This window comes from Oryctolagus cuniculus, chromosome 1 (assembly GCF_051225735.1).
Source record: "Oryctolagus cuniculus isolate XC-2025 breed Fujian yellow rabbit chromosome 1, ASM5122573v1, whole genome shotgun sequence".
Taxonomy (NCBI): Eukaryota; Metazoa; Chordata; class Mammalia; order Lagomorpha; family Leporidae; genus Oryctolagus; species Oryctolagus cuniculus.
This window is the reverse complement of record NC_142867.1, coordinates 24,234,858-24,247,584: the sequence shown is the minus strand read 5'-3', so window position 1 is coordinate 24,247,584 and position 12,727 is coordinate 24,234,858. Positions and strand designations below refer to the sequence as shown.

Genomic DNA, 12,727 nt, shown 5'->3' with positions numbered 1-12,727 from the left:
CTTTCCCAGGCCATAGCAGAGAACTGGATCAGAAGAGGAGCAGCTGGGACTAGATCCAGTGCCCGTATTGGATGCCAGCGCTTCAGGCCAGGGCTTTAACCTGCTGCGCTTCCGAATTAGAATTTTAAGTCATTTTGGACATATAGTCTAGAATTTAGGTCGGCTATGCCAAAGCTATGGACCCAGATAAATTTGAAAATACGTTCTTTTCATCTTATTCGAACTATTTTTGTCTTCTCAATCTGTCTCAAAGAGGTAAGAACTACTGACTTCTTTGAGTGGCAGGAAACCAAGGAAATTTACTTTGATAATAGTAAGAATGAACAGAGGAAATTGTGGTCACTCTTACCCTGGAAATGTAAGAACATCAGAAGCTTGGCTCCTGGAAGATCGTTGTGAATATTCCCGTGTCATTATGGGATCTGGCCGATTTCTTACAATGTTCCTTCTAACTCTGGGTAGTGCACTGAATGGTGGTCATCCAAGGTCTCAGGTTCCATTTCTCGGAATCTGTGATTGTGACTTAATCCGGTAAAGATATGACAAAGCTCAGGCTCTTGAAATAAGGAGATTATCCTGGGTGGTTTATGTTGTTCTTTTTTTTTTAAAGATAGATTTATTTATTTGAAACGAAAATTACAGAGAGGAGACACACACACGATCTTCTATCCACTGGTTCACTCCTGAAATGGTCCCAAAGGCTAGGTTGGGTCAGGCCGAAGTTTGAGCCAAGAGATTCATCCAAATTTCCCACATGGATAGTGTGGCTCTGAGGACTTGAGCCATCTTCCACTGCTTTCCCTAGAGCATTAGCAGAGAACTGGATTAGCAGTGGAGCATCCGGACACAAACCAGGGCCCATATGGGATGGTGGCATTGCAGGTGGTGACTTAATCCCTGAGCCACAATGCTGGTCCCTTCATGTTGATTTTTTTTATTATTATTTTTTGGCAGGCAGAGTGGACAGTGAGAGAGAGAGACAGAGAGAAAGGTCTTCCTTTGCCATTGGTTCACCCTCCAGTGGCCGCCGTGGCCGGTGCACTGCAGCCGGCGCACCGCGCTGATCCGATGGCAGAAGCTAGGTACTTATCCTGGTCTCCCATGGGGTGCAGGGCCCAAGCACTTGGGCCATCCTCCACTGCACTCCCTAGCCACAGCAGAGAGCTGGCCTGGAAGAGGGGCAACCGAGACAGAATCCGGCGCCTTGACCGGGACTAGAACCCGGTGTGCCAGCGCCGCAAGGCGGAGGATTAGCCTAATGAGCCAAGGCGCCGACCATCTTCATGTTAATTTTAAGCACTATCTAGTCACCCCTTTGAGAAGATGCTGAAGGATACACATGCACATGGAAGAGAAGGGACATGAATGTACACATAAGCCAGGGAATGCCAACTGCCACCAGAACCTGGATGGAGCAAGGAATGAATTCTCCCAGAAACTCCTGAAGGAAGTACAGCCCAGCCACCACCTTGATTTTCGATGTGTGGCCTCCATAACTGTAAGAGAATACATTTTTTAAGCTATCTAGTTGTTGGCAACTCATTATAGCAGCCATTGGAAATTAATACAGTCTGCTTCCAGAATTTCAAAAGACAAACTTAGGCATGGATTATCTAACTAAAGGTGAAGTGACAGCAATCAGTTCTCATTTACTCTTTCGTATTTTCTGTATTTTCTCATAAATATTATCTTAATTAAAAATATCTCTTAGTCCAATTGCTGGTAGATGTTACAAAGGGAAGAAACTAAACAGGGTGAAAAGCCCAAGGAGTTGGTAATTATGTAATCAAGGAGATTGCAGGAGGTGGTTAAAACCACATTGCTTTCTCAATTTACTCTCAAAATATGTAGTGTCTGTGGGAAGGAAATTCTCCTTAGGCAAATATTAATCAGACTCCTACAACTTTTTAAGTAAGTCAATCAACGTTCTAAAACTGTAGAATTTTAAGCTAAAATTCTAAGCTAAAATATCTCAAGAGGAAGCTGCAAAGATAGGGCAGGTGCACATGTTTCAATAATGTATTAATTTATTCATTCTTGCAACAAATATTAAGCGTCTTAGAATATGGAAGACATAGGTTGACACCAAAATATAACTATAGAAAGTGAAAAAGTGATGAACTATATAAAAGAATGTGTCTTCCTTCATTATGCTTACTTGTGGAGGAAAGGTAAAATATGCATAAAAACATAAGATGATTTCAATAAGTGACAGAGATAATAAAACAAGCTATGGGGCACAAGACATTTGGTGTAATGGAAGAAGTGGTTGGGTGGTGGGACAGATATTTAATTAGGGATTAGGATAATTAGAAAAATTTGGTCACAGGTTAATCAAATGATAAAATGTTCTAGGCAATAGGAGCAACAAATGTATAATCTCAAACCAGCAGGAGGCATTGAATGATTTTTATATAGTCAACTGTAGATATCTCAGTGATGGTTTTCAGCCACAGGAGAAGAGAAGTGACGAGTAAGCCAGGTCAAACATCAGGTTGGCTAAGACTCTGAAGACAGTGTGAAAGAAGGAATTTCTCTATTCTCTCAGAATCTATTTCTTCAATTATTTCCAGTCCATCCCTGGAGTGTATAGAAAATTTTTAAATCTTGACTTTTTCACAAAATCCATTGTTGGCTCAGTGCATAAGAAAAAATCTGGTCAAATGGATTCAAGCAACAGTGGAAATTAAATTTTGCCAGTAAGTTTCATTTTGTTTACTGTCTGGGTATTTTAAGTTTTGTGTTTTATACTCTGCTAGACAGCACTCATAATCTTCTAAATGCTGTGTATGTGCTTTCAAATATACTTTAATTTCATATTACAACTGTTTTCACTTATTGAAAAACAAGAAAACATTTGGACATGCAATGCCTGTGGTGTCATATTTGAGACCAGATCCAAATAAATATTCACTAAGCTTTTTAAAATCCATAAAGATGCTATCAAAAAGCTATTACATTTTTATAGCTCATATTCAAAGTTAACAAATGAGCAGTTTGGAAAGAGGAATCTCTCTTGAAAATGGAAAATAATAGCATAGAAATTAGAAGGCCTGGTTGGTTTTGTCCCTAACTAATTGTATAGCCTTGAAAAATAGCACTGGACTTCTCTGATTCTCCATTTCCTCATTTCTGAAAGGAAAATAATGAACTAACACCTCTAAAGTTCTTTCTACTTCTAAAATTTCATGAAAATATTATTGTTTCCTACAAACTCAGTGCTATCCTTTCTCTTTTTCTTATGCATATTCTGTACCTTGCCTATTCGTGCTGTTTTTCTATTTTTCATTACAAAGGGCTATTACACTTTGAATGGCTTCTTTGGAATGAATAAATAAAGTCAACTCAAATCATAAGGTTAGCATCCTTAAAATGTTCTTCTCTACAATAAATTGAATGTATGCTTTTTATGCACTAGACACATTTCCCTCCTCAGATTTAGAAATCCTTTTCTGTTTTGTGGTCTCTTACACATTTGAAAAACCACTTATTCAAAGTAAAACTGTTCTGGCTTGTCTCTTATTTTCAACAATATGCAGTTCGTCTAGAAGGCTTTGATTTCATTTGCAGAGATTTCCAGATCTATTTAGCAAAACTCAATAATGGGTTCTCCTTGAAGAATATTTAGATTAAAGATGTGTAGACCAATGTCTCTCATAAAGATACACTTCTCTCAGATAATTTCCTGCAGGGGGATAATAGCATAATTCTCTTGGAAAAATATTCTATACTTTAATATGATTTTGCTCTTTCTCATCATGTGGTAAAGACAAGCAGCTAATTGGTATGCACATCAAATAATAGTGGTATAATTATGAACTCTGAATGAAAATCTATAGAGTCCTATTTCATTAGATTTTCATTTGTGAATTTGGGTGGGTCTGTCACATTTTAAAGTATTGGTTTATTTACCTTGGAGGCAAGATAAACTTTCTATGAATTTAAAATTAAGTAAGAGATTCTTAAAAAAATAGTAATACCTAGTATTTTTTGGTTTCTTCCCATAAAACAGCCAATGACCAAATATGTTATGTATACCATTTCATTCAGTTTTCATAATAGTAATGTATAAGTATCCCCTTCTTAAAGATGAAAAATCTGGTTTAAATATCAAGATCAGCCCATAAAATCACTTAATGAGTGAAAGGAAGAGCCGGCATTCTTAGTCTTAAATCACATGGCTGTTGGACTGTAAAATCCATGTTTTAACATCTCTCTACTACAACTATACTGATTTAATCATCATAGGGTAGAAGCAACACACAAATGTACAAGAATTTGCTTTAAAATCTATTATCAGTTCATCAGATATTAAAGATGGAAATGATGAAGATGAAGATGGTGATGATGTTGAGAGTATCAACTTCAGAATTAATCTTATAGGGGAAAAATGGTTAAACTTACAGAATTTGGTTATCTCAATTTATAGCAACATTTGCTGCCCCCATGTGGTGCTATATGACCATTCTGTCTTCAGGATTCATCTCTTCACTAAGATTCCGGTCTTATAACCTGTGCTCCGTAATTTTTTTTACTTGATCTGAAAGGGAAATAGATAATGAGGAATTATTATGCTCAGATGAGGCTTAATACTTGAGTATGTGTTGATGTAGGTATCTGGGCATGTTTGCTGCAAAAAAAAAAAAAAAGAAATTACTAAAAAGATAGCAATGAGGATCTTACAGAGAAGTCATGCAACAAATTCCATTGTGAAACTCTACAAGGCATCAGTATCAGGAATTGTTCTATCTCTTTCAGACACCAATATCAGCAAATATTTTAATCACTAATTCTTACTGATTCTTACCAGCCTCATTCAGGTTAAATCAGAGTCCTGAAAGGCAGGATCTAATTGCTAAGATCATGGTTATAGCCAATACTTTGAAAGTACTACTGGAAAAAGACCCTTCAAGGCAGAGGATGTCTCCAGGATATCTCTTTATTTTGATACTAACATAAAACATCTTGACTTACTCAAAAGTAAATAAAGATAAAAATTCCCTAAAGTTTTTAACTGATTTCAGAAAGGAAAATTTAATGTTGGGCAATCAAACCCTCAAATGTCTTTAAAACTATTACGTCTCTAGCTACTCTGTTTTATTTCTAAAATAACAGTTGGAACATAATCATTTGATATGAGACTCTACTAATATGATAACAAAAATTATGGAAGTCACTGACTTGTCAACAATCTCACAGCAGAATTTTTGAACCTACAGTCTCTAAAACCTAGGCAATCAATGGATGGAATTGTGGGGTTGTTTAATCCACAAAAATTATATGACAATGTTTGAATATAGGTTTGCCTGTGATATGTTTTCTGAATGGAGTTTAGCTATTTTATTTTTATTTTATTTTGTCACATAGAGTTGATAAGGCTAAATCCATTCAAGTGCTCATATCTTATGACTCAAAACTTTTTTTTAAAGATTTATTTATTTATAATGAAAGACAGAGTTACAGAGAGAGGCAGAGACAGAGAGAGGCAGAGACAGAGAGAGAAGTCTTCCATCTGCTGGTTCACTCCCCAGATGGCTGCAACGGCCGGAGCTGTGCCAATCCGAAGCCAGGAGCCAGGAGCTTCTTCCAGGTCTCCCATGTGGGTGCAGGGGCCCAAGGACTTGGGCCATATTCTACTGCTTTCTCAGGCCACAACAGAGAGCTGGATCAGAAGAGGAGCAGCTGGGACTAGAACAGGCACCCATATGGGATGCTGGCACTTCAGTCCAGGGCTTCAACCAGCTGCGCCACAGCGCCGGCCCCAACTCAAAACTTTTATAACCAGAAATCAACCAGAGAAACTATCCCATTCTCAAGGATTATATGTACTACAATGCTAAATTAGAATTGATCAAGAAAAATGGTGATGGGAAGAGAGGAAGTTCTTTCAGACTGGGATCTGAGAATCATGGAGACAAATGAAACTAGGAGACATCCCACTGAGGAGAATCAGAGTGCAATCATTTCATACCCCAAAGATAGCCAGACCCAGAAACTTTTATCCAGTAAGATTTAAAAAATCATGATACAATGATTGTTGCAATCCCCTTTTCATCACTATTTTAAGAGACTGCTCTGTTCCTGAGTTAGGTGCTTATGGCATAGATGTGTCTTTTATTCAAAGGTTTCAAACATGTGGAGAATAATACTGGTCTTATATAAAATATATAATTCTAGTCTTTGAGCCTAATACGAGGATCAGATTAGACCTGGAGTGTCTTAAGTATTAAGTGCATTATAAGTGTGGCAGTAATATAAACATTATAGTGCTATATTTCATTATTATCCCCAATGTATGTCTGCATTCATTTGCCTGTTGCCTGTTTCACAACTCTTTCCACTAAACATTTGGCATTTATTGATATTGGGGCTTGACTATGAGATTTGATTTGTCCAATAAAATATGGGCATACATGACAGTATGCTAGTTTTCAACCAAAGCCTGAAGAGACAATGTATACTTCCACTCACCCCTCTTGCAGGTTTTCCCATATTATGTGCTAGTCCATTGACCCAACAATGACTAGTAAAATATGTACAACAGAACTGTTTTCAACTAGCTAACCTTCAGCAATTGGAAACTCAAGACTTCTTCTGTGAATGTAAACTTGTTTAAACACTTTTCAGTGGCAGTATCTAGTAAAACTCATCATATGTATATCTAGCACTTCTATTTCTTTGTCTAGATTCCAAAGATATGTGTATGTGCAGATGTATCTATGTATATATTTATATATACACAAATGCATGCGAGATCACTGATGAATCTCACAAGCACAATGTAGAAATAAAGGTTCATATAAGAAAAGTAAGGGTATATTTATGATTTCAAAAAGCTCAAAAAAGACAAAGGTAATACAAGGTAATAAAAATCAATCAGGGTAATGGTTACCCTTGGGATGAAGTGACAGTGGGAAGAAATAAGAAGATAATCTTACTGAGTTTCTACTGCACTGTTTGTTAACATAGGTTCTGATTACTAGGTATGTTCACTTTGTGAAAATTCGCCAAGTTACAGACTCGTAAGTTGTAGTTTTCTGTATGCATACCATTCATAAACACAATTCACATTAGAAGTACTGTAGGAATTAAGAAGACCTTTTATTTTTAAAGTACTTCCCCGGCCGGCGCTGCAGCTCACTAAGCTAATCCTGCGCCTGCAGCGCCGGCACACTGGGTTCTGGTCCCGGTTGGGGTGCTGGATTCTGTCCCGGTTGCTTCTCTTCCAGTCCAGCTCTCTTCTGTGGCCCAGGAGTGCAGTGGAGGATGGCCCAGGTCTTTGGGCCCTGCACCCGCATGGGAGACCAGGAGGAAGCACCTGGCTCCTGGCCGGATCGGCACATTTGGGAGGTGGACACAGAGAGAGAGAGAGCGAGATAGGCAGAAAGGGAAAGAGAGAGAGCTCCCATCAACTTAGACCATCCCAAATGCTAGCAAAGGCCAGGGCTCTGCTAGATGGAAGGCTAGAGCCTAGAATTCAATCCCACATGGGTACCAGGAACCCAACTACTTGAGCCATCAGCACCACCTCCCAAAATCTGCATCGGCAGGAAGCTGGAATCAGCAGCTAGAGCCACAAATTCAGCTCAGGTACTCTCATGTGGGTTAGGAATGTCTTACCAAGCAACCACTAGGCTAAATGCACTCCTTCCCCCGGATGTGTCTTGATTGTGTCTCTGGAAGGTTCAGTGCTGGAAACTTGGTTCTCAGTATTGTAGTGTATAGGTGGTGGCACCTTTAAAAGAGGTACCTAATAGAAATTGATTAGGTCATGATTAAGGTAGCCTTCAACTGTCAACTAAATATGCCTTTCTGTGTGTATTACCTGGCTTTAAGTATTTTGGTATACCATCAGTAAACAGACTAATTCAATATCAGAAAAAATTGCTTGATTTATTTTTGGACTTTATGCTTTCTCATTTAGACAATGTGGTTACTTTTCAGCTTTTAAACCCGATTTGAACTTTGCTGAAGAAAGTTGCCTATTCCTTTGTGTGGGAAGAGCTAGAGTAAAGTGGTCAGAATAATGCATACCAGTTAAAGTCTTACATAATTTCTAGCCAAGAAATGGTTTGGTTCATGAAAGATATTTGTTGTGATAGCTCTTTTGGTAACACTTCTAAAACCACACTATGCAAGTATCTGGTCATCTCCATCTCTTCATAGAAACAAAATACATTTTTGTAGTTTCTTAGAAAATAAAAACAAGAAATGAAGTTTCTCTTTATGTGTGCAGTGTCAGATACTATTTTGCAATGGAAAGACTCAGAGCTTCCATTTGAAGCAACAAGCAAACCCCTCAGTCTGCTGTTGCTCTCCTAAGAGTAGAATTTACTCTACCATGGAATTTATATACTCTATCAGAAATCTCTGTGGATTTTACCCACAACAACCAAATTCCAGTTCTATTTCACTGATGCAGTGTCCTTTGGAAAGCATTTTACAAAAAAAAAAAACAAAAACAAAACAAAACAAACAAACAAACAAAAGGAACCTGTGCCTTATTCCCTCAATAAATGAAACAAAGTAAATGAAAACTTAAAGAAAGATTGATAGCATCTCTTGATTTATGGTGTAAGATTGGCTGATAAATTCTATTGAATACATAGAAGCTCATTTATGTATTTCTTGCTGGACAGGTTCAGTATATGCACTGCCCATATTTTTTTTTTTTAAATCACAGAAGCACAGAATGAAAGTCTAAAGGAACATACAGGCTATCTAATCCAACATCATTATTTTATAAATGATGAAAGTCAACAGTGGGATTTTTAAATTATACCAGATTACTCTCCTAATGATTAGTATTCCAGGATGTGAATTCAGATATTTTAAATTATTACAATGTCAGGATATTTAAAAAATATTTTTAATTTAGTACTGAGTGTCCTTGGACTCTTGCATTAAAAATTCAAAGCTTTAATTTCTTTCATTCATTATTTGTGTCTACCACTATATGTGTAAATGATTACCTAATCTATGTGTGGTTACATTGGTTTTGTTGGCAAGCACTTTGCTTTAGACTTGACATGACAATGTTTATAGAAAATAAAAATAAAATATTGGTGTTTATAAATACCCATACATATATGCAAATAAATACCACATTAAATTATATGGAACAGGTGAGGTATATATTTAGTCACATTAATACTTGGTTAATTAGAAATGTTCATATTAAAACCCACACCTGGTGAAATAAATATAATTTCTGGTGCTCTCTCAAGGGATTTTCAGGCCACTGAAAAGCAATAAAAGTTTTAAAGTTAAAATATGCTTCCTGAAATTAGAATACTTTTCTAATGTTCAGGAGCAAGCCAGGGTAATTGATAGAATGGTGACAGATATCTAAAATTTTCAAAAGATTCAATGCATGATGAATATTCATCCAATGCCCAAAAGAATGATAACAGGAAAGAGTGTTTTAGAGGGAAGTGTTGAGGGCTTGCATGGAATATAATGTGTTTGCTTTTCTGATTTTGCTATGTCTGCTATGGATGCAAGCAGACTCCATGCTAGAGCATGCTGGAGAGGATGAAAGCTATAAGGAGTTGCTTCTCAATCAGAAGTTTATTCAAGTAAATGCATGAGCATCGTTTTTAAAGACTGATCTTTTATTTGAAAGTCAGAGTTACAGAGAGAGGGATAGATGGAGAAATCGCCTATTGACTAGTTCACTCCCCAGATGACAGCAACCACCAGAGCTGGGCCAGGCTGAAGCCAGGAGCCTAGAACTTCATATAGGTTTCCCATGTGGGTGACAGGGGCCCAAGCTCTCGAGTCATCTTCTGCTGGTTTCCCAGGCACATTAGCGGTGAGCTGGATTGCAAGCAGAGCATATTGGGCTCTAACCGGTGTGTGATGAGCCACAATGCTGGCCCCGTGCCTCACCTCTAGAGACCGTGAATGAAAGCCAGAAACAAGACAACCAACAACATTACTCAGGGCAGAAGAAAGTCTGTCATGAATCGAGTATGGCAGTGGAGTACATAGCATGTGAAAGAAGAGAAGGGCGGGCGACACGGCGGTGGCCGTGGTGGGCTGCGTGCTGCGGCGGTTCCAGCAGATGGTTCCTTTATCAGCTTCAGGGCAAATTCGAGGTTACTACCTAGACTGGAAAACGTCGCGTGATTTGAAGAGAGGAAAACTGGCCTATGAGTATGCAGATGAGAGGCTACGGATCAATTCGCTGAGGAAGAATACCATTTTACCAAAAGATCTTCAGGAAGTGGCTGATGAAGAAATTGCTGCCCTTCCCTGGGATAGCTGTCCTGTTAGAATCAGAAACCGGTGTGCTATGACGTCCCGGCCACGTGGTGTGAAGCGGCGCTGCAGGCTTAGTCATATCGTCTTCTGTCACTTAGCTGACCACGGGCAGCTTTCTGGGGTGCAGCGAGCAATGTGGTAAATCAGCTGCAGGAGCTGCTGAGGGTGCAGGGACTCCAGCTCTGGAAAAGAGAGACTGTTCTAATAGTCAAAGCCATGGCTTTGTAGAGGTCCAGTGTAGCTGTCTGGCGTACCTGATGCTGTCCGTGAATTCCTGTGAAGTGTTAAATGAAGAAATGCGGATGTTACATCAGTGGGCTTAACAGATTAAATATACTGTTCCCATACGTGGTACAAAGAGCTGACTAATAAAAAGTACTTTCTGTGAAAACAAAAAAGAAAAGAAAGAAGAGAAGGAGATCTGCCTCATTAGATTCATAGGTTAGGTCTAAGGCAATTTCCTTCAAGTAATAAACCACAAAGTTGCTTCAAAAGCTGTATGACTTTACTATTTTGGTAAGGACAATGAACGTGGCCTGCGTCCTCTCTTAGTTTTTATATATGCAAGTGTTGGATAGCATCTCTAGAGCTATTTTCCTGCTAGACTGAAACTTTATGTTTACAGATTACTAACTCCCTGCTTCCATCTCCACCAGGGTTTGGTCTTTAATTCTATGAAGCTGACTATCTCAGATACTTTAGAAATGTGGAGTCATGCAGCATTTCTCTCTCTGTGAATGGTGTGTTTCACTTATCACATGGTCCTCAAGGTATGACAATGCTGTTACATATAGAAGAATTTATTTTAAGTTTGAAAACCATTCCAATGTACATGTACGAAACACTTAATTCATTTGTCAAGGAACATTTTGGCTATTTCCACGTTTGCTGTTGTGAATTGTGTTGCAATAATCATAGGAATACTAATATCACTTTGAGATCCTGATTTCAATTATTTTGGATAAAATTTTCAAAAGTAGAATTGCTAGATCATATGGTAGTCTATGCTTTTGAGGATTCTCCATATCACCACATAATTTTATATTGAAATAAACAATATAAAAGAATTTATTTTTCTCTACATCCTTTCAACACTCATTGTCTTTTATGTTTTTGATAATAGTGACTATTACAGATGTGAAGTAATATATTAAGTTTTCATGTAGATTTCCATGATTCATCATGTTCAGCAATTTTTCATATATATATATATATTGACCATTTGTATGTCTTCTTTAAATAAATATCTGTGAAAGTTCTTAGCTCATTTTTAAATTTAGATTCTCCAGAGTCTTTGCTGTTCATTCTTGTTTTGTTTTGTTTTGATTCGTTACTGAGAGTGGAAATTTATCATATTTTGTAGATGAGTATCTTCTGAGATATTAGAAATGTGCCAGGGGATTCCAATACAATCCCATCAAGGTGGCATGTACCAATGCCATCTCACTAGTCCAAGTGATCAATTTCAGTTCACAATTGATCACACTGATAGGTCTAAGAATCAAAGGGATCACACAAACAAGACTAGTGTCTGCTAATACTAACTGATAGAATTAAAAAGGGAGAGAACGATTCAACATGGGAAGCGGGATACACAACAGACTCATAGAATGGCAGATGTCCTAAACAGCACTCTGGCCTCAGAATCAGCCCTTAAGGCACTCGAATCTGGCTGAAGAGCTCATGAGAGTATTTTAGGCATGGAAAGCCAAGACACTCTGGCAAAAAAAACAAACAACAACAACAAAAAAAAACAAAACAAACAAACAAACAAAAAAAACAAACAAAACCTAAATGAAAGATCTCTGTGAATGAGATCCCAGTAGAAAGAATGGGCCCATCAAAGAATGAGGTACCTTTCTCTGAAGGGAGGAGAGAACTTCCACTTTGACTATGACCTTGTATGACCTTGTCTAAATAAGGTTGAAGTCAGCAAACTCAAGAGGCTTCCATAGCCTTGGCAACTCATGACAAGAGCCTAGGGAGATTTCTGAAGCCATAAACAAGATTGTCAAATTGTTAAGTCAACAACAGGAGTCACTGTGTTCTTACTCCTTATGTGGGATCTCTGTCCTTAATGTGTTGTCCAGTGTGAATTAATGCTATAACTAGTACTCAAACAGTGTTTTACACTTTATGTTCTGTGTGGGTGCAAACTGAAATCTTTACTTAATATATACTAATTGATCCAATTGATAATTGGATCTTGATGTGAATTGAATGGGAGAGGGAGCGGGAGATGGGAGGGTGCAGGTGGGAGGGAAGTTATGGAGAGGAAAAGCCATTGTAATCCATAAACTGTACTTTGGAAAATTATATTTACTAAATAAAAGTTTAAAAAAATATTTTATTTCATTCTGTAGATTACCTCTTCACTCTGCTGATTCTTTACCTTGCTGGGCACACATGTTCTAGTTAGATGTAATGTCACTTCTCTATTTTTGTTTTTGTTTTCGTGTCT

General features: G+C 37.8%; 1 pseudogene; it reads left to right on the top strand.

The window, feature by feature from the left end:
* Positions 1-1,339: 1,339 nt before the first annotated feature.
* Positions 1,340-10,408, top strand: LOC100341918 (small ribosomal subunit protein uS14m pseudogene; annotated as a pseudogene).
* The last annotated feature ends 2,319 nt before the right edge of the window (positions 10,409-12,727 follow it).